This window comes from Lissotriton vulgaris, chromosome 8 (genome assembly GCF_964263255.1).
Source record: "Lissotriton vulgaris chromosome 8, aLisVul1.2, whole genome shotgun sequence".
NCBI lineage: Eukaryota > Metazoa > Chordata > Amphibia > Caudata > Salamandridae > Lissotriton > Lissotriton vulgaris.
In genome coordinates this window covers 806,511,539-806,535,170 of record NC_141696.1, presented here as the reverse complement: position 1 = coordinate 806,535,170, position 23,632 = coordinate 806,511,539, and positions in this window count along the sequence as shown.

Here is a 23,632-nt window from a genome sequence, read left to right as displayed (position 1 = left end):
TTGATCCACATTCGGTCCATCACCTGTTTTGTTTGCAATACCGCCATAAGTGCGCTGGGGATGCTCAGACGTGGGTCCCAGGCACTCCACACCACTGGAGTCAAGCTAGCCGGGCTGATGAGAGGTGTTACCTCGAAACCGGTCCGGTCCTCGGATGCTTGATTCCGTTCTGGGAAGGACATGGCTTTTGTAGTTCGGACTGGACTGTTCCCATGGGGCACAGGGTCAGAGCTGATTTGCATATCACCATTGTCTAACCCAGGGTGGTGTGGAGTGCAAAAAAACGATGGATTTGGGCCCAGATCTTTTGACTGGGTTGAATGTGTGACATTGATCCACATTCGGTCCATCACCTGTTTTGTTTGCAATACCGCCATAAGTGCGCTGGGGATGCTCAGACGTGGGTCCCAGGCACTCCACACCACTGGAGTCAAGCTAGCCGGGCTGATGAGAGGTGTTACCTCGAAACCGGTCCGGTCCTCGGATGCTTGATTCCGTTCTGGGAAGGACATGGCTTTTGTAGTTCAGACTGGACTGTTCCCATGGGGCACAGGGTCAGAGCTGATTTGCATATCGCCATTGTCTAACCCAGGGTGGTGTGGAGTGCAAAAAAACGATGGATTTGGGCCCAGATCTTTTGACTGGGTTGAATGTGTGACATTGATCCACATTCGGTCCATCACCTGTTTTGTTTGCAATACCGCCATAAGTGCGCTGGGGATGCTCAGACGTGGGTCCCAGGCACTCCACACCACTGGAGTCAAGCTAGCCGGGCTGATGAGAGGTGTTACCTCGAAACCGGTCCGGTCCTCGGATGCTTGATTCCATTCTGGGAAGGACATGGCTTTTGTAGTTCGGACTGGACTGTTCCCATGGGGCACAGGGTCAGAGCTGATTTGCATATCGCCATTGTCTAACCCAGGGTGGTGTGGAGTGCAAAAAAACGATGGATTTGGGCCCAGATCTTTTGACTGGGTTGAATGTGTGACATTGATCCACATTCGGTCCATCACCTGTTTTGTTTGCAATACCGCCATAAGTGCGCTGGGGATGCTCAGACGTGGGTCCCAGGCACTCCACACCACTGGAGTCAAGCTAGCCGGGCTGATGAGAGGTGTTACCTCGAAACCGGTCCGGTCCTCGGATGCTTGATTCCGTTCTGGGAAGGACATGGCTTTTGTAGTTCGGACTGGACTGTTCCCATGGGGCACAGGGTCAGAGCTGATTTGCATATCGCCATTGTCTAACCCAGGGTGGTGTGGAGTGCAAAAAAACGATGGATTTGGGCCCAGATCTTTTGACTGGGTTGAATGTGTGACATTGATCCACATTCGGTCCATCACCTGTTTTGTTTGCAATACCGCCATAAGTGCGCTGGGGATGCTCAGACGTGGGTCCCAGGCACTCCACACCACTGGAGTCAAGCTAGCCGGGCTGATGAGAGGTGTTACCTCGAAACCGGTCCGGTCCTCGGATGCTTGATTCCATTCTGGGAAGGACATGGCTTTTGTAGTTCGGACTGGACTGTTCCCATGGGGCACAGGGTCAGAGCTGATTTGCATATCGCCATTGTCTAACCCAGGGTGGTGTGGAGTGCAAAAAAACGATGGATTTGGGCCCAGATCTTTTGACTGGGTTGAATGTGTGACATTGATCCACATTCGGTCCATCACCTGTTTTGTTTGCAATACCGCCATAAGTGCGCTGGGGATGCTCAGACGTGGGTCCCAGGCACTCCACACCACTGGAGTCAAGCTAGCCGGGCTGATGAGAGGTGTTACCTCGAAACCGGTCCGGTCCTCGGATGCTTGATTCCGTTCTGGGAAGGACATGGCTTTTGTAGTTCGGACTGGACTGTTCCCATGGGGCACAGGGTCAGAGCTGATTTGCATATCGCCATTGTCTAACCCAGGGTGGTGTGGAGTGCAAAAAAACGATGGATTTGGGCCCAGATCTTTTGACTGGGTTGAATGTGTGACATTGATCCACATTCGGTCCATCACCTGTTTTGTTTGCAATACCGCCATAAGTGCGCTGGGGATGCTCAGACGTGGGTCCCAGGCACTCCACACCACTGGAGTCAAGCTAGCCGGGCTGATGAGAGGTGTTACCTCGAAACCGGTCCGGTCCTCGGATGCTTGATTCCGTTCTGGGAAGGACATGGCTTTTGTAGTTCGGACTGGACTGTTCCCATGGGGCACAGGGTCAGAGCTGATTTGCATATCGCCATTGTCTAACCCAGGGTGGTGTGGAGTGCAAAAAAACGATGGATTTGGGCCCAGATCTTTTGACTGGGTTGAATGTGTGACATTGATCCACATTCGGTCCATCACCTGTTTTGTTTGCAATACCGCCATAAGTGCGCTGGGGATGCTCAGACGTGGGTCCCAGGCACTCCACACCACTGGAGTCAAGCTAGCCGGGCTGATGAGAGGTGTTACCTCGAAACCGGTCCGGTCCTCGGATGCTTGATTCCGTTCTGGGAAGGACATGGCTTTTGTAGTTCGGACTGGACTGTTCCCATGGGGCACAGGGTCAGAGCTGATTTGCATATCGCCATTGTCTAACCCAGGGTGGTGTGGAGTGCAAAAAAACGATGGATTTGGGCCCAGATCTTTTGACTGGGTTGAATGTGTGACATTGATCCACATTCGGTCCATCACCTGTTTTGTTTGCAATACCGCCATAAGTGCGCTGGGGATGCTCAGACGTGGGTCCCAGGCACTCCACACCACTGGAGTCAAGCTAGCCGGGCTGATGAGAGGTGTTACCTCGAAACCGGTCCGGTCCTCGGATGCTTGATTCCGTTCTGGGAAGGACATGGCTTTTGTAGTTCGGACTGGACTGTTCCCATGGGGCACAGGGTCAGAGCTGATTTGCATATCGCCATTGTCTAACCCAGGGTGGTGTGGAGTGCAAAAAAACGATGGATTTGGGCCCAGATCTTTTGACCGGGTTGAATGTGTGACATTGATCCACATTCGGTCCATCACCTGTTTTGTTTGCAATACCGCCATAAGTGCGCTGGGGATGCTCAGACGTGGGTCCCAGGCACTCCACACCACTGGAGTCAAGCTAGCCGGGCTGATGAGAGGTGTTACCTCGAAACCGGTCCGGTCCTCGGATGCTTGATTCCGTTCTGGGAAGGACATGGCTTTTGTAGTTCGGACTGGACTGTTCCCATGGGGCACAGGGTCAGAGCTGATTTGCATATCGCCATTGTCTAACCCAGGGTGGTGTGGAGTGCAAAAAAACGATGGATTTGGGCCCAGATCTTTTGACTGGGTTGAATGTGTGACATTGATCCACATTCGGTCCATCACCTGTTTTGTTTGCAATACCGCCATAAGTGCGCTGGGGATGCTCAGACGTGGGTCCCAGGCACTCCACACCACTGGAGTCAAGCTAGCCGGGCTGATGAGAGGTGTTACCTCGAAACCAGTCCGGTCCTCGGATGCTTGATTCCGTTCTGGGAAGGACATGGCTTTTGTAGTTCGGACTGGACTGTTTCCATGGGGCACAGGGTCAGAGCTGATTTGCATATCGCCATTGTCTAACCCAGGGTGGTGTGGAGTGCAAAAAAACGATGGATTTGGGCCCAGATCTTTTGACTGGGTTGAATGTGTGACATTGATCCACATTCGGTCCATCACCTGTTTTGTTTTTGATGTTATTCAAAGCACCCACAGTGACATCAATGGTGGTCTCAACCACACGAGTCAACTGCCTAATATGCCGACTGTTCATCATAGGACCCCAGAAGGGAAGGAATCATTTGAGGAAATCACCTCCCTCCTGTCCTGCTGTATCTTTGGAATCAATTATCCCTCTGCCATATCTGTTTCTGTGGTGGCCTGAGGGAGCAGTGTACGTAGGGGGAACCAAGAAGGCTATATAGCAAGTTCCCAAAAAATCAGATGGGAGCCAAGTGTAGGCTCTATCATCACAGACAAAATACGTGCCCTGAGACGGGACCAATGGAGGGAAATTCTGAGATATGAAAATGTACGTATAGTAACAATTCTGTTTGGTATCAGTCTTCTTTCTGTTAATTTGAAGGCAAAAATTACCTCGATTGGGTACTGTCCACACCGGGGGAGACCTTTCCTGTTTGGTTTTTACACTAAGGCTGGAAATATAATGAGTAACATTCCAACCTTCATAGGCTCGCTTCTCATCGGGGGATATCTTGCTTTTCTCGACAATCCTAGCCATCGCCACTATTCCCTTTATTAGGGTGCTATGGCTGAAGTCCATGCCACCCCCAAACGAACCAACAGGATATCTGAGAAGATAATGGTAGGCGGCCGAGAACATAGCCAGATATGCCCAGGCTGAACCTTCATAAGAAAATGGGAGGACTAAATAGGGTATTCCTTTATGTGTGTTATGAGGCATAAGTCCACACACCCAGCAATCAGTCATATTGACAACTAACTGGTGTTGGTGTAATAATTGGACAAACAAATATTCAGGTATTCAATTCGACGTGTCTCTTCATGTGGGGGAAGAGTATGTATCTGATGTTGAGAGACAGAAATGCGGGAAGGCACAGAGGTAGAATTAGACACATCTTTTAACTGTAGTGAATGAACAACCCAACCTAAACATGCCAGTATAATATAAAAGAGCATAAACACACATAAATACACACCAAATCGACTATGTAACAATTTGCGGTATTTCTGCTTCATTTCTTCCTTCCTATTTTCCCTATTCGTTGTACCATCCATCTTTTCTAAAAAAAAAGGTTATCGCTCACGACAATTTTCCTCAATCACTTGGCTATATTACTGTAAATCCTGGAGGCCCTAGACACTAAGCCAGGTCACAGTCAAGACTCCTACCGTGACCCTGCGACAGAGACAGATGGTACGTAAACTAGAAAAATTAACTAAAAAAAAAAAGAATGTCTTTGATCATAGAGGAAAAAATTCAAATGTCTTTAGCAACTCTAGGCCTTAGGTCGTATCGTCTCTTGTCCAGCACAGTCTGATCCTGAAACAACGCTTACGGGTTTGTAGTGTCTATTCGAAGATGTGGTGGGATAGCTCTTTGCAAAATATCATCATCTTCTTTTTCAGACTGGGTTCCGTGCACCCCTGCATTACTAAAAGGCACGAACCGGGGAATCTCTTCTCGTTCAGACTCCCCTATGCCCTTGCGAACCCACTGGTCGAAAGGCAAGGGCAAGGGTACCTTTTTGCAGTTCCAGCCATGAACCCAGTTCTTCTTTCCCTCAACTTTCACTGCCGTGCTTGTCGTCAGCAGAACCTGGCGTGGAGCTGACCAGCATGGCTCCAAGTTCCTTGCCCGTTGAAAATTCTTCACGCAGACCCAGTCACCTGGTTGAATCGAATGACCTCGGTCTGTAGAGGCCTCTGGTAGAGCATTTTGGACCTGTTGATAAAGAACACGCAATTTAGCAGTCAAATCATGCAGGTAATCGATCAACAATGGGTATGAGATGTCTGAATATTTTTTCGGTCGAGGGACTCCCCATATGTTACCTGGGCGTCCAAATACTACCTTGTATGGGCTCAGTCCCACACGAGAATGTACAGTAGTTCTGGTAGACAAAAGAGCCAAGGGCAAAGCATCAGGCCATGCAAGACATGTGCTGACTTGAATTTTGGCCAATTTGAACTTGCAAGTGCCATTGTAGCATTCTTCCAAACCCGCTGACTGAGGATGGTTTGCCGCATGAAACTTCTGCCTGATACCAAGACCAGCACACACTTTCTGCATAATTTGACCCACAAATTCACTTCCATTGTCACTCCAGACAATTTGTGGCAAACCAAACCTCGGGAAAAACTCTTTAAGCAATATTTTGGCAGTTGATAAAGCAGTGTTGTCCTTCAAGGGGTAGGCCTCTATCCATTTGGAAAAGGCGCAAACCACCACCAGAACATACTTAAGGTTACGACATCGTTCCATATGGATATAGTCAATTTGGAGCACTGCAAAAGGATATGTTGGGGGAGCAAAATGACCTGCCGGGGTTGGAGTTCCTTTTCCTGGATTATGCATTAGACACACAATGCAGTGTTTCACTACATTCTCCACACACTTCGGTATTCCTTCATTCTGCCACACCGGAGCCAAAAGCTTGCATATACCTTTCACACTAATATGGGCGGGACCATGGGCCATGGTCACCACAGGCAGCACATACGCATCCGGTAACAGCCATCGTTGGTGTTCCGACAGTTCCGTCCAACAACCTGTTGCGTCCAACATTCCCGTACTTTCTTTCCACTTACTCAACTCTTTCTCTGTAGCCTCTCCTTGAATCGTTCTCACACTTTCAATTGTGTCCTCACACATCCCAACTTCTCCGACCCAGTTTGCAGGGCCTGCAACATACATGTGACCAGTGACGTCCCTAGCTGTAGTTTTTAATGTCTCGTCCGCAAACGCATTCCCGCAACCAACATCATCCATAACTTTCTTGTGTGCGCTACATTTTATGATTGCTATCTGTGTGGGCAAAGCAAGTGACTCAAGGAGATCAGTTACTAATGGGCCATGCTGAAATTTTGTGCCATGAGAGGTAAAGAACCCCCTCTCCTTCCACAAGCGGCCAAAACTGTGTGCCACGCCAAATGCAAACTGGCTATCGGTATACACATTCACTCTTTTTCCTTTTGACAACACACATGCTCTAGTCAAAGCTATCAGCTCTGTTGCTTGAGCTGAATTATGTCCGATACACGCTGTCTCAACAACCGTATGCAAAGTCGTAACAGCATACGCTGCAGTCGTATCTCCATTCGCAAGCCTAAAGCATGAGCCATCCACCCACAAAGTACCATCAGGATGCGCAAGCGGAGTGTCTCTTAAATCTATTCTACCTTTCGTCTCTTCCTCTGTACGAAGAAAACAGTCATGCTGTTCCTGAGTATCGTTCTCATCTGGGAGTGGTAACAATGTGGCAGGATTCAACGTATTGCATCTTTTAATATGCACATGACTCGCCAATGGAGTCAACTCGTATCCAGACAGCAGAGCACTCGTAAGATGCTGCGTTTTCGTTCGGTTTAGCAAAGTATCCACTGCATGTTGTACCATGACAGTGAGTGTGTTATCCAACACCACTCCAGCCGATTGTCGAATAGAAATCGCTGCTGCTGCTGTAGCTCTAAGGCAGCTGGGCAAAGCTTTAGCTACTGGATCTAAAGTAGCCGAAAAATAGGCACATGGTCGCTGTTTGTCTCCGAATTGTTGTGTCAGGACTGACAATACACAACCTTCTCTCTCATGGACGTGGAGCGTGAAAGGCTTACTGTAGTCTGGAGTACCAAATACAGGCGCCGAACACAGAGCCGTGAGTAAGTCAATAAAACTCTTTTGACATCCGTCAGACCAAGGGAGTGGATGAGGTGTATCTTTCAAAGTGAGTGCTAACAAGGGTTTGGCCAATAGGGAAAAATTTGGAATCGATTGCCTACAATATGAGGTAATGCCCAGAAAGGCACGCACCTCTCTCTGTGTAGATGGCACAGACATTTGTGCAATGGCTTGGATACGTTCTGGGGTCAATCGCCGTCCCTCCTTCGACAAGAGATGACCTAAAAGGGTAACCTCTTGGCGGACACACTGTAATTTAGAAGGCGAAACCTTATGATTGAGATCAGACAAATGACGCAACAATGCAACCGTCACATCCTTGCAAACAACCTCTGAATCAGTCGCAACCAGCAAATCATCCACATATTGAATAAGTGTAGCACCAGAAGGCAAAGGGAACATATCAGATCGGTAGCTTTGGCCGATCTACATTGGCTTCCAGTCCAGCAGAGAATCGCGTTTAAGGCCCTCTGCCTTGTCTTTAGGGCCCTGCATGGACTGGGACCAATACCTCTTCAGACCCTCTTCCTCTGGTATCAGGCAGCCAGACCTCTAAGATCATCTTCGGCGTTCTTGGTAAAAGTCCCTAAAATTAACAGAACGAGAATGGGTGGTCGTGCTTTCAGTTTTGCGGCTGCCACGATGTGGAACACCCTCCCCCTAGCATTAAGGAGCTGCCCTGATCTGCTCACCTTCAAAAAGAGCCTCAAAACTTATCTGTTCCCCAGAGTAATGTAGCTGTTTTAATAGATGCACGGTTCGGTCTCAGCGCCAGGATACCCTTGGGGGTGACAGCTGCGCTTAATAAGCAATAAATACATACATACATACATACATCAAGCTGAGATTTAAGAGCCTGACTGTAGATGGAGGGACTTTCACAATAACCTTGGGGCACTCTTTTAAATCGGAAACTTCGTCCTCCTAGGGAGAAGCCAAAAATGTCTCTACTTTCCTCAGCAATAGGAATGCTGAAGAAAGCATTTTTCAGATCGATCACAGAGAACTAAGCTGCTGATGCAGGTATCATCGTTAACAAGGCTGTGATATCCGGGACAACAAGGAACTGGGGTACAACAATTCTATTGACTTCTCGCAGGTCAATCACAAATCTATAAACAGGGGGCTGAGAAGGATCAGTTCTTTTAAGAAATGGAAGGACAAGACTGTTACGTACATTCCCTCTCGTTTCTTCAACCACACCCTTCTGAACCAAGTCATAAATAATAGCCAGAAGCGCTCTCTCGCCATCATTGGATATTTTATATTGGGGAATGCGTGGCAATTTAACATTAGGTTTGAGCGTAACAACATAAGGTGGGATCTCAAGACAGCCAACATCATTCGGACCCGTAGCCCAAAGGGATGCGCGGAGAGAAAGCAATTCAGGTGGAAACTGATTCTTAGACAAGTATATTGAGGATGTCAATTTCTCCCCTAGCATCAAATGAACGTCAGAAGGGGAGCAATATAACGTCGCATGCAAACGTTTCAACAGATCCAGACCCAACAAATTTTCACCACAACCAGTTGTTAAAATGAGTGAAGCATACAAATCATAAGGACCAATCGAAATAGGCAGAGGGGAAGAAACCGTATTGCGAACTGGGGCGCCAGAAAATCTTACAGATGTATTCATTACGCCAGACAAAGGTGCGCCAGGGAGTTTAGAATGAATGATGGAACTTCTCATCGCGCCAGTATCCAAAAGAAATGGCTCTGAAACACCCATTGCGTTGACGGTAACATAAGGCCCATTCTGATCTACTGGAATCGATACAACTCCCTCTCTTTGTCCATGGCTGTCCTATTCTGTATGAAAAACTTCGTTCCCGTTTTCAACATAATAATCATCGTTGTAATACTGTGCAGACTGAGCATTCTCCTGGTCAAAATAATTCACAGTGTTCGGAGGAGGACGCTGCCCATGAGGCACTGCGCCTTGTTCTCTACCTCTAGGTGCTGACTGAAAACCACCACGACCACGTGGAGCACATATCCCATTATTACGTTGTAGCAGAACCGGACAACTATTCTTAAAATGCCCCTCTACCTTACAGTAAGCACACAGTAAGCACACTGGTTAGGACCTAACATCGCTCGTGGAACAAAAGACTCAGGTTTCTGGAACACCCTCTGAAACTGTGGGGGTTGAGGGAACTGCTGCTGAGCAGAACGCGGAGGATATGCCTGCTGTAAAAGAACCATCGTCTTTAAATCTTTAGTTTTCTTCTCTTGCTTGTCTTTCTCCTCTTTCTCTCTATTTTCATAATATTGTGCAGTAGCTAAGATCTGGACAGCCGAAGAAACAGCACATGCGCTCTCAGAACTCTTCAATTTAAGTGATAATTCAGGAAGCAGATTAAATACAAACTTGTCCACAAACAATCGCTGTCCACCCTCCGTACTCATATCCTGACCACTATGATCAATGAATGTTTCCTCGAAACGAGTGAAAAAGTCAGAGACACTCTCGTCTTTTTTTTGCTTACATGCAGCTAGCTTATCCCAATTTACTCGTACCGCTGGCATCATTGTTTTTATCAATTGAATAATCCTACCGGGGAGTTCCGCAATCAAAGCGTCAGGCTTGGCACCACCCACTTGTTAAGGGTCGGCAGCACGTATAGCATTCCAATCGCCACCTAACTCTACGGCATGGTCCTGTTTACGAATCTGTGCCCATAGTGCTTGTGGGACTACATTTCCCATCAACATATCAATATTGGCTAAATTCATAATGCAAGCCTCAACAGTCTGGGACAACTCTTTATAGTAACCAGTGGGATTCTTACGGGGGTCCGGTAGAGACTGTTTAAGGGCTAACACTTTGGATCTTTTCCACGGATCGTGTACCCATATACGCTGAAAATGGGCAGGTACAGGATGAGCGCCACCCACTGCTTCCCTCCAAACTGGAGGAACTTCACGCATTGGGTAATGTTTCAATTCTTGCTCGACGACGGAGTCTGACTCAGGGAATCTCTGGGAGGAAAACAAAGTCCTAAAAGAGTCAAGAGTCCCTATAGCACTTTCCACCTGAGGACCCACAATAAGACCCTTATCAAATTTACCCTGAATGTCCAACAAACCCTGGGGAGGCAAACCCAGCTCCATATCTTCCCAACCTTTGACAAGAATACCGCACATCACATTAAAAACATATCGCTGTGTGGGCTCACTCCATTGAAGAAAGGTATCCAAAATATCCTGCACACTATACTGGGGACCCTTTTCAATCCACCTACGAGCAAGGGAGTTCAACACTCTCTGTTCTTCCGACATTGGAAGTTGACTACGAGATTATCGTCGTAAGAAAGCAGGGGACACATTCAGGGAGCCAAAAAGAGGAGACAAGAAACCAGTAATAGTGTTGGTAATCCTTTTACGCACTGTAGGGGAACCAGGCATACGAACAGGAGACGAAATGTCTAATGATGTAGAGGGGGATCAATAGTCGAAAGAGAAGCTGTAGGTACCGGAGAAAGGGGTACAGAAGAAGCAGGCAAAAAGGAATAGGTGGCAAAGGGGGTGGAAGCGGGAATACAGGAAGAGGCATATTCGGGGGAATCGGAACAGGTGGAGGAGCAGCAACTGGTTGGGCAGGAAGCTGAGCAGGTTATTGCACAATAAAGGGCTGAGCAGGCTGTAATGGAGGCGCATTAGCACCTTGTGCATAGGGTGGAGGTAAACTCAATAAATGAGGCATGAAGGGATCTTCTTCTAAATCCCTACTTTTATCAGGAGGAGAAGTTGGTAGTACCGGATAACACCTATCTATTGCCATACAATGTTGTCTATCTGAGACTTCCAATGCCAGACCAATCTCATTATCTTTAAACTGTCTGGCAGCCTGTAGAATTGTCATACTTTGCACTTTCTTATCTCGTTTTGCTTGTTTCATTTCTTTCTGTTTGGCTTCCTTACGCCAAAGGCGGAAAGAGTCAAACATTGCCGGCCGGGCTTTTCTCTTGAACAGTATTGTTTCTAAGTTATCTAATATAGCGGGGTCAAAACTACCATTTTGTGGCCACTGCAAAACACCATCCTTTTTGGTGTATCGGACCCATGTCTCGTTAAAGGTAATGGGACCAATACCATGTTTCAAATAGAGCTCATCAGTAAGAGTTCCAACTGGAGGAATCAGACAAGAATCCTCTAGCCGGGAGACCCTAGAACAACCTAAACAGCAAAGACGTCGGAAATTACTCAGACCAGGCATCGTTGTTTCTCTGGACTGCTCACAAACCACAAGGGGATAAAATCAGTTAAAACAGCACACACGTACTAACCCCTTGGCTTCGGCTATTGCAGTAGCCGAATAGAAACCCCAAAAACAAACAAAATCTTGAGAGCGACCCACAGTATACTTAACTAAGGATCTTCGTACTCCAACGGAGGCCCCTCTATTGTCTCGCAATACCAATCGCTACCAAAGGGCCAAGGCAGGGCAGCAGTCAGGGCAGCAGTCGTCAGCAGCCATCAGCAAAAAGGGGAAGCCGCGCTGTAAAGACCTTCGGTCCACTTATGACATGCAGGGGTCAATCGTGTGGTGCGCTTCCTCCGGAATTTCTTGCGGGGCTCCTCACTGTCCTCAGACTTAAACTGCTACCGCTGATGCCGCCCCACGCTGGGCGTCAATTGAAGAATTGCGGCCTTAGGGGCCCTGCGGCGCAGGGTACGCCTGAATCTTCGAGTCCTTCCTGCCTTGCTAAACAGAGACACGGGACACTCCGTCTGGGTACGTCAAACAGATTTATTAGCTGCAGCTAGTACAGTTGTCTATGAAGTACGCAAGGGTATATTCATAAGAGACTGCCACTTTACTACGTGGCGCACGAGTTTATATACATTTGTCATACACAATAGACAATCCAAAATACAGACATGATTAACCAAGGCAAAGGTTTAAAAACAAAGTATCAAGTGACTTCAAACAGACCCGGTTGTTGGCTGTATTTGTCGCTCCTCCTGTCGAGTTAATCAAAATATACAAGACAATCCGACATGCCGGTGGCAAAACACGTTTATGTACTCCAAGAGGACAGTCGTGAAATAAGAGAATGCACGAGAGGAATAGCGAAGGCCAGCAGGTGAGATAAAGCCAGGAAAGAATGGTGTGAACCAACAGATAGTTAAGACAGGGATTTGTCAAACCAGACATAGATTAGTGTACTCGGCCAGACCCTGACACTTGGCTAACAAACAGGGGCAAGGATAGGTTACCTAACACGTGAATGAAAAAGACGGTAAAAACATCTTGTTTGCATCGTTGCCTGAGTGAGGGCAACGCAAAATGGCGGCATAACACAAAATGGCTGCTAGATACAAACGAGTCGAGAATTGCAGAACCTCAGAAGTTGGCATTTTTGTGTGCCTGCCTGATGTGAATTGCATGTCTGACTTGTGATTGACATGTGCTGGATGTTGTGGGGGGCTCCAGGAGCCAGGATGAGTCTGCCCAGTGGTGAATAGGGACATCTGCATGTAGATGGGAGGGAGGAGTTGCACCTGGGACCTGAATAGGGCTGTGCCTTCCTTCCACAATGCTAACTCCGCCCCCTGTGGTGCGTCTGATCCCTGAGCCCCCACCTAACAAAGAAGAGAGGAGCTGAGTAAAACAAAGTGCTCCAAAGCTCCCCTATACCAGTTCTAACTGGTATCCCTAAATCCTGTGCTGTGACACAAAGGGGAAAAGTGGTATAAATGCAGGGGCTGTGACCCCATGAAAAGGTTCTCTGGTGTGCTGTTCTAACTTGAGGTGGAGCTGCTGCTGCTGCTAGGCTCCAGGAGGAATCACCACTAGGGACTGCCTCCCTGCTGGAGGGCCCTCTGAGCTGGCCTTCCAGGGCCCAGCCCTTGCCCCCTTCCTCCTAAAGAACTTTTCTCTGGACTAAGCGCTATATCTTCATTTTACTTGAGAAGCATTATACCTTTATTGCTGAGAGCTCTTCTCTTATTAATTTTGCAGGGCTTCTGCTTATTGGAACTGATCAGATGCCCACCCTGCTGTTGTGTGACCCCTGAGGGGAACCCCGGCGTGGGGATCCCCCCTTGTGCAGAAGGGAAGCCGGAGCCCATCCTGCTAATTTATGCTGGAAACCGAGCGAGAGCCCACCCTGCATCGGTACCTTGAAGGCGGGTGCCCACCCCGCATCGCGGTGTATTGCTGTAGCGGGTGCCCACCCCCATGTTTGTGCATGCTTGATGTGGGTGCCCACCGGCTTCCATATTTACTTACAACGGGAGCCTACCCCGTATTGCCTCCACCTTAAGGACATCACTGCAACAGCACCTAGCCGCAAAGAAGAAGAACGCCACCAGGAAGTCAGGCCAGCGCCGCCTGACTGTGGGCGGGGCCTGCTGCGTGCAGTCTGAAGTGGCGTGTGGTCCAGCGGTGCTCCCGTGCTCATGGAGAGCCCCGCGTATGCTAGCAGGGAGAGCCAGAGTCCGGCGGGAGCCCACCCCGCCTACGTGTCGCCGTGCACCTGCACCTGCAGAAGGAGGCGTCCCCAGAGCTGAGGAGAGGTGGGCCGACCAGGGCACACTGCCGGTGCCCTTCCACAACCTCAGCGTCATTGCAAGAAAGGAGCCTCGTGAAGGGGGGCTCCACAGTAACGTGCGGATGCCGGAGGCGGCACCAGAGGAAGACCAGAGCCCTGGAGCAGCACGAAGAGACTGCCGGTGAGTGAGGCCCAGTGTTTTACTTTTGGGTTGGGGGGTGTGTCGGGGCACATTGTCAGTGCCTCCCCCCTGTGGTTTCTCTAAGGACACCAGGTGTGCCCATGCATTCTTCTCCAGCTGCTCCATTTGGCAATGGGCAGCTACAACATGGGTGTATTTGGGTAAAGAGCTCAGTGGGGCTCACAAGACACAGGGGTGCCAAGGCTCACTTTTCTCCAGCTGCCCTGCTTAGCAGTGGGCAGCTGCAACTTGTGCGCAATTTGTTTGAACGAGTCCCAGTGGGGGACTAAGGGCGCAAGAGTGCCAGTGCCCACATTTCTACCCCCACAGCTGCCCAGCAAGTAGTGGGCAGCTGCTACGTTTAGGCCAGAATTGCGCACTTTGCTTTTGCTACCTGTGCAGCCAGTCCGGACATTCTGGACATTGGGCATTTGAACCCCTGTGGGGGCCAGATGGCCTGGGGGCCAGTTCCAGTGTGTGATGCCCCCGATTGGGGCACATTGTGATTCATGCATAGTGTTATGCCTAACAAGATGATTATTGCATAATGTCTTTATGCTTGTGATGCCTAATGTCATGCTATGATGATTAGTAGTACCTAAGTGCGTAATGTGTTTATGTGTAGGAGGTTTGGGCCTAATATGTTTTATGCCTAATGTGATAAAGCTGAGATTATTATCTTGCCAGTAGTGACCGGTTGTGTTTTTTATGTACTTACCTTTTCTGATGGTTCTGACCGTGTCCCAATTAGCCCGGTCCCGTATATAATTCCTCTGTGAATATTGCCTAGTGCCAGTTGGCACAGAGTATATTATGTGATAATGTTTCTAATGTATTTATGACAATACAAAGGCTATTTTTTTATATAACCTTGTATGGAGTTCCTTTTGTGGTTGGCCTAGGGTGTTGCTGCTGTGTGTGTGTGTTGCACAAATGCTTCACACATTGCCTCCAGGATAAACCTGACTGCTTGTGCCAAGCTACCAAGGAGGTGAGCAGGGGTTATCTTCGGTGTATAACTCCCTTGCCCTGACTAGAGTGGGGGTTTCTGCCTGGCTTTGGCGCAAGCCTTAGCCAACCCGAAATCCCACTTTTAACAAAAAGCAAACAATCTTCTATTTGATAGGGCCATACACAAGTAAGAGGGAAGAGAAAAACATACATAAGGGTCATGGAGCATTTCTAAAAAGGTCAAAGCTGGAGGACATTGTTCAAAATTATATTTCGGTAAGAGGGGAAGGATATACTTTTGCTAAAAATATAAAGTGCAAATTTGGCTGTCAGGAGATAGCATCACATGAACATAAAGCATCACATGAGCATAATGGCAATTCATTAATTGAGCACACACCTTCCAGAAATCCCAACATAAGCAGGATATATTTCAACCTAAAACGCACCAACACATATTGGTGCCGCTTTTTAGTTAAAAAAGACAATTATGAGTTTACCCCATCTTGAATTGTGGGTCGCCCCAGATAAATGGCTACCTTGGATTTAGCCCTGTTTTTCTCAAGTCTTTTGTTTTCCCTAAATAGTCTATGTCTTGATTTAATTTCATCTTTAGAGATTGACTGACAAGTAAGTGGCTCATTGAAGAGGGATTCCAGGCCCAATATCGACAGGGTTTCTTTAACATTTTGCAGCCATGATATGTTAAGGCCATATTCGAGTATCAGACAGTTCCTAATGATATCTTGCGTTAGACCAACCGTCTCCCTTTACCATATCGAGTACCAGTGTAATACGGGTGCTAAGGATATCAAATTCAAAATATATGGAGCGTTCAGTTCTTGGGGCATGTTAAAATTTGAACAACTGTTAGGGAGAGAGAAAACTTTCTTTAAAAAACATCTTCTAACCTTTGAAGAATGTAAGCCTCTGACGCTTCCCAAATTCCTGCCCCATAGGTAGCTGATGCTACTGCTTTTGCAGCATAAATATTTTTTGTTTGATGTATTGGTTTCGTACTTAATTTTAACGAGAAAATAGCCATAATGCTCTTTTCTAATGCATAGCCTCTATTTGTGATCATATTGGACAAAGTTCCACTATTAAACATAACAGCCAAGTACAAAAAAGACTTTGTAGTTTTAATCCTACGGGAGGCATTATTAAAAATGGGTAACCTTTTAGGTTCTTTCCCCTCATTTGTATCTTAGCCAGGGTAGGATTACCTAAGGAAGTGATATCAGACAAAGGTACAATCTTCATGTCTGGCTACCTGAAACACATGTGAAAGGAGTCTGGCTTGACTTACAGGTTTTCAACCCGCCATCATCCGCAATGTAATGGCCTTGTTGAAAGATTCAGCTAGACCATGAAAGGTATGATTGGTGGACTCCCTGAAATCTCAGAAGGAGATGAGACGTCTTACTTCTATGCCTGCTTTTTGCATACAGGTAAGTGCCACAGAAGGAAGTGGGGTTCTCCTCATTTGAACTTCTGTTTGGTCATCCTGTTAGGGGACCATTGTGCCTTGTGTAGGAGGGATGGGAGAAGCCCCTTGTTGAACTTAAGCACGACATAGTATTTGGCCTCCGCTCTAGGATGGCTGAATACACGGAAAAAGCTAACAAAAATCTTGAGGCTGGCCAGGAGCTCCAGAAGCAATGGTATGACCAAAAGGCTGCTATGGTTGAGTTTCAACCAGGGCAAACAGTATGAGTGTTGGAGCCTGTGGCTCCTAGGACCCTCCAAGATAAGTGAAGTGGGTCCTACCCCAGCCTAGAAAGAAAAGGGGAGGTTACCTATCTTGTGGACTTTGACTCTTGCAGGAACCCTGAGAGGGCCAGCCATGTAAACCACCTTAAACCCTACTATGGCAGGGCAGATGTGACCATGCTCATGGTTACAGATGAGGATCAGGAAGCAGATAGTGAACCTCTCCCTGACCTCCTGTCCAACAATGCAAAAGATGGGTGGGCAATGGAAGGGGCAGGTTTGTCAGACACTCTTACTGCCCAACAGTAGACTGACTGCAGGTATGTCCTAAATCAGTTTGCTGAGCTCTTTGCTTTGGCCCCTGGTCAGACTAGCTGGTGTACCCATGATGTTGACACTGGTAAAAGCCTACCTGTCAAGAATACAATATACAGGCAGTCTGGTCACGCAAAAGAGAGCATCAAAGCTGAAGTAAGCAAGATGCTGTAATTGGGGGTCAGAGACATCTGAGAGCCCCTGGGCCAAACCAGTTGTCCCAGGCCCAAACCTTATACACTGTGTGGTAAAACAGAGATGATGTTCTATGTGGATTATACAGGTCACAATGCTGTGAACAAAAACAATGCACACTCAATACCTATGGCAGATGAACTGCTTGTCAGGTTGGGAGCAGCCAATCATCTGAGTACCTTTTTCTCACTCAAGGTTTCTAGAAGATAGATCTGACTCCAGGAGCAAAAGAAACATCTGCATTTTCCACCCAGATGAGCTTTATTAGTTTACTATGAAGCCTTTTGGTCTGAAAAATGTACCTGCCACTTTTCAAAGGTTGGTGAACAAAGTCCTTGCTGGATTGGAATCCTATTGTGCAGCTATTCTAGATGATATTGTTGTATTTAGTTACATCAGGCAGGACCATCTGATCCACCTTGAGAAAGATTTAGAGGCTCTGAGTGTGCAGGCTTCACTGTCAAGGCAAGCAAGTGTCAGATAGGGCAGGGAAAGGTTATATACTTGTGTCACTTTGTTGGTGAAGGCCAGGTTCAACCACTACAACCCCAAAGCCAGACCATTCTAGACTGGGTGGCTGCAATAATCCAGACTTAAGTCAGGGCCTTCCTTTGCTTGACTGGGTACTACACAACCTTTGTGAATAATTATGGCACAATTGTGCTCCTTCTCACAGACATGACCTCCATAAGAATGTCCAAAAAGGTGAACTGGACAGTGAGGTGTAGAAAGGCATTTTAAACTTTGAAGGAAGCAATGTTCCCTGCACCTGTTCTGAAAGCTCCAGAATATGCCAAGCAATTCACTGTGCAGACTAATGCCTCTGAACATGAGACTGAAGTGGTCCTATCCCAAATAAATGACTGAGGTCAAGACCAGCCTGTAGCTCTCATAGTAGAAGGCTATTTCCCAGGGAACATCATGGGAGTGCCATTGAGAGGGAGGACTTTATTGTGATCTGGCCCTGAAGAATCTGATACCATACCTGTTTGGTTCTCACTTCCTTGTTCAAACTGACCACAGGCCTCTCAGATGGTTCATGAAAAATGAAAGGTGATAATCCCAAACTGCTAAGATGGTCCACATCCCTGTAGGGAATGGACTTGGAAATGGAACACAGACCAGGGACTGCCCATGCCAATGCAGATGGATTTTCTAGGTTCTTTCCACTTAGAGGATGAAGACTCTCTAGTTCAAGGTTATTCTCATCCCCTTTCATCTGTGGGAGGGTCATGTAGGAAAGGGCCCCTTTTGACATGGTTAGTCCCCACTTATTGCCTGATGCATGATGTGGTTTCAAACTTTAAGTGCACTGAGTCCCTACTAACCAGGTTTCCAGTGCCAGATTTACTTCTCAAAAATGGTACCAAGATTGGCACATTTCATATACCCCTGTAAATCCCTTGTAAGTTGTACTCCTGGTACATAGGGCCTGGGTACTGAAGAAGGTCCTCTGGAGCCGCAGAACAGGTTGTACCACCTCAGGGACCTCTCACCAAAGCTATGCCATTGTGGGTTGTATGTCTTGGTGCAGAGAAATCTGAAGAGTTTGCATGGCACACAGGCCTGTGTGCCATAACTTCCATACACTACATAAGGTATAGGTAATTCACCCCTACTGTAGACCTTTAGCCCTAAGACAAAGGTGCACTATATCCTATGTGTGGCCATCTCAGCATGAGCAGATGTTCCTCTACAATGTCTAGTCCATTCTGTGATGTTGTAAGTGCCCAGGGAAGCCATAAAGAGTATGGCTGGATACTTGTCAGCATGAGTTTCGTAGCTCCACGATGGCATCACTGATTTGTAAGTTGTTTGGTACCAAAGATCTTTTATTAATACATCCTCACTGATGTCAGTGATGGATTTATTAAGAAATACACACAGGAGACCCTTTTAGAGTGTCCCCTGAAAGCCAACCAAGCACTGGTGTTGACTTGTTTTCACCAGTTTGCCATAACCAGAAATGTTTCTGACCTCATGGGGTGAGAGCCATGAGGTCAGAGGACATAAACAAAGCCTGTTCTGGGAGGAGGGGCTGAACACTCCTCTAGGACAGGATGGCCTTCATGGACAGGAAGCTTCATAGGTGATGCCGCCTTTGAAATCCAACCCAGAAACCTCTAGATCATGGGTACTCACAAACTTTCTCTCGGTGGCCAAATGTACAGTGTGGTTTATGTCCGTAGGCCGCACAGGTGGGGGCGGGGTCAGTGGGAGAGGGGGCGGGGATAGAGAAAAAAACTGTGACCATGAGGTTGAATTCAAGCCTCTGCAGTAGACGCCTTCGTCCACTGAGTCACCAGACTTGGCATACACACATCTTTCTCTCTCTCTCTCTCTCTTTCTCTCTCTCTCTCTCTCTCTCTTGCTCTCTTTCTCCCTCCCTCTATCTATCTCTCCCTCCCTCCCTCTCTCTCTCTGTCTGCCTCCCTCCCTCGCTCTATATCTCTCTCTCCCTCTCTCTGTCTGTCTCCCTCTGTCTCACTCACTCTGTCTGTCTCCCTCTCTCTCCCTCTGTCTCCATCCCTCTCTCTCTCCCTTTGTCTCCCTCCCTCTGTGTGTCTCCCTCTGTCACCCTCTCTGTCTCTCTCTCGTTCTCCCTCTGTATCCCTCCCTCTGTCTGTCTCTCTCTCTGTCTGTCTCCCTCTCCTTCCCTCTGTCTACCCCTGACTCCCTCTCTCTGTCTCCCTCTCTCTCTGTCTCCCTCTCTCTCTGTCTCCCTCCCTCTCCCTCCCTCTGTCACCCTCTGCCTCCCTCTCTCTCCCTCCCTCTCTCTCTCTCCCCGTCTCCCTCCGTATCCTCTCCGTCTCTCTCTCGGCCTCTCTGTCTCTGTCTGTCTCAGTCTCTGCCTCTATCTGTCTGTCTATCCCTGTCTCTGTCCGTCCCTGTCTCCCTCCCTCTGTTTCCATCTCCATCTCCATCTCTCTGTCTGTCTCTGTCTGTCTCTGCCTCTATCTGTCTGCCCCTGTCTCTGCCTCTACCTGTGTCTGTCTGTCCCTGTCTGTCTGTCTCTATCTCTCTCTGTCTCCCTCTCTCTCTCTCTCTCCCTCTCTCGCCCTCTCTCTCTCTCTGTCTCCCTCCCTCTCTCTCTGTCTCCCTCCCTCTCCCTCTGTCTCCCACCCTCTGCCTCCCTCTGTCGGTCTTCGTCTGTCTCCCTTTGTCTGTCTCCCTCCCTCTGTCTTCCTCTATCGGTCTCCCACCCTCTGTCGCCCTTCTTCTTCTGTCTGTCTCCTTCTTTCTCCCTCTGTCTGTCTCCTCCCTCTGTCTGTCTCCCTCTGTTTGTCGCCCTCTGTCTCCCTCTCTCCGTCTCCCTCCCTCTGTCTCCCTCTCTCTCTCTATCCCTCTGCCTCCCTTTCTCTCTGTCTCCCTCTCTCTCAATCTCCCTCTGTCTGTCTCTGTCTCCCTCCCTCTGTCTCCTTCCCACTGTCTACCTCTGTCTGTCTCCCTCTCTCTGTCTCCCTCTCCCTCCCTCTGTCTCCCCAGACTCCCTCCCTCTTTCTCCCTCCATCTGTCTCCCTCTCTCTCTGTCTCCCTCTCTTTGTCTCCTTCTGTTTCCCTCTCTCTGTCTCCCTCCCTCTCCCTCTGTCTCTGTGTGTCTCCCTCTGTCTGTCTCGCTCCCTGTCTCCCTCCATCAGTCTCGCTCCCTCTGTCTCCCTCCCTCTGTCTCCCTCTCTCTCCCTCTCTCTGTCTCTGTCTCTCTCTGTCTGCCTCTGACTCCCTCCCTCTGTCTCCCTCCCTGCCTACCTCCCTCTGTCTTCCTCCCTGTCTACCTCCCTCTGTCTTCCTCCCTCCGTCTCCCTCTGTCTGTCACCCTCTGTCACCTCACCCCAGCTTCCCGGACACACACACAGCAGCACCCAAGTACTTCACAGGTCTTTTAAAGACCATTTACTTGTTAAGTTAATGAGGCTTTGCTGTGAATCGCCCGACCTCAATAGAGCAGAGTGTCTCGGAGTCCGCGCTGCTGCAGCTGTATATGCTGACACTCTTTAATTTGTTTTTTTTAAAACACAGGCACAATGTCTGCAAGGTCCGCGAGCCACCAAGGAAGGCTTCCCAGGCCTCTGGCGGGCCGCGGGCCGTACTATGAGTACCCGTGCTCTAGATAGTGGGGGAGTCAAAGCCTCCTTTCCGGCTTTGGTGGGAGGAACAGCAGGATAATTAGTTAGATTAGGAGGAGGGTCCCCACTAAGGCTACACCACCCCTAGGGTGGGCCAGGCATGGTGAACCCCTCTCTAAAAAATTCCACCTTTTTTGGATGGTGGAAAAACAACCTATAAGGGCTAGGGTAGTGCCTCTTTCCACAGAAAGTGGTCACTAGAGGGTGTTGACACCCTAAAGGTAGGTAGCCCTTTGGCTACTACATTCAGCATTTAGGTGGCTTTCAAGACCTGAACATAAGATTTGATGGAGAAAAGAAGACCAAGACAAATAGGACCCAGGACACTAGAACTGATACCCTGCTGCAGATGAAAACAGGGGCTAATCCCTGTCATCTGCTTGAAGGACTTGACAATCACAACCTGCTGCTGTTGCAGGCATTCTGTGAAATCACAGAACTATGCTTGGGAGCATGGAACCTTAGTAGGCATGGACTGAATTAGCCTACCACCTTAGTACCCATGAGCCTGGGATCGACTAGCTATAGTGTCTCACTTGCTCTCCTACTCAACTCACAGAGGGACAAGTGGTGAAACACCCCAGAACACAACACTCCTGATCCTCTCAGGAATCGTGGTGAAAGAACACACCCTTTTGCTCTCACACTCGTACCTGTCCACAATAAAATCTGACGGAGACACAAGAAAAGTTTAAAATATTTATTTTAACTATCATGCTCTAGTATGCAGTATGGGTGCCACAGTGAGTAAGAAGATACCTAACACAAATATGGTCAGTATAGAAAGTAATCCATATATCATAAAAGGAGCTGTCATTGTATAAGGTAGGGTAAGCTAACCCATTTTACAGAAGCAAAGTGATTATATATCAAAAGATCTCTGGGTGTTTGCAGCATACCCCATACCTTACCATACACAGATGAAGGTTTCACATCTCAGGTGTAGTCGCGAGCTTGTCTGTATATTTGTCTGTGTGTATCCCTATATGACAAAGAGTACATGTTCCAAAACAACAGCTGCATTTGTATGTTTTATCTATGTGCTAGAGCCTGACCAAAACAGTATAACAAGGGGCATTGTTGTTTGACCTTGTCTATGGTGTTCAGACTAAATCCCAGGAAAGGACAGAACCAAAAACAACAGTAGGTTCTGTGTGAAAGTACAGAGTGGCACAAAGCATAATACGTGTGCATAGAAACATGTGCAAATCAAAGTAAAGACTGCAGCGTGCTCATGCTAACATAGGGAATACGACAATGGGCCTGCACGGACACATGACACTGTGATGTTCTGAACCTGAAAGGACTCCAAGAACCCCGAAGCACCCCCAGACTTAGAGAAATGCCAAAGAGCTCCCTTGGAGTGAATGTATCACTCCCCTGCACACCACAGGCAACAATACCATGAAGTCTAGTTTGTTAACTTCATGGTATGTGGAACGTGTAAAATATCTCAGGGTATGGGTACACCGTGACCCGGACAATTACGGCATGGCCTGTACAAAACTACAACAAAAAGTAGGCAAGTAGATACGCCTGCCGCTCTTACTGGCAGACCACATGGCCCTTACAAAAATGTTTGTATTGCCTCAGTTACTCTACTTCTTCAGCACCATGTCGATACAACTCCCTGTGATACTGTTTAAAACAATCCGATCGCTGATAATCAGATTGATATGGGGGGCAAACAAACACGTGTGGGTCTGGAGACCCTCACACTTGATTACAGTAGGGGGGCTTCAATGTACCCGATATATACCATTACTATCTTTGTGCTCATGGTCAATTTGCCTACTACTGGTATAATGTTCATGCTTTCATACCACATGTGGATGTGCAGGACGGTGACGCACACCCCATCCCTCTCAGCGCCATACTGACCCATATGCGCAGGGGAAATCCCTGCTTCAAAATCAACTCTATTGATACTACAATTGCAGCCTCTGGGGTGCTGGGTCATCGGGCAGAGAAACTGCTGTTATACGCTCCACTTATGCCGCTGGCGCATCACGCAGATATATCAGTCACACACGAATCAGGCGTCATGCACATTTTAGCATCAGCTGGCATTGATATAATGCAAACACTCTTTCCCTATGGCAGTTTTTTAACACAAGACGACCTCAGCTATGTCCAAAACCAGACGCCTTTGTTTATTTTCAATATCCACAGACTGAAGAAAGCACTCAGAGCACACTACCTAACATTCCGGGTTGAGCCCTCTACACAGCTCTCGTTTAGAACGCTACTTGCAAGCCCCACGAGACATAAACTGGTAACTAAACTATATCGGGTTT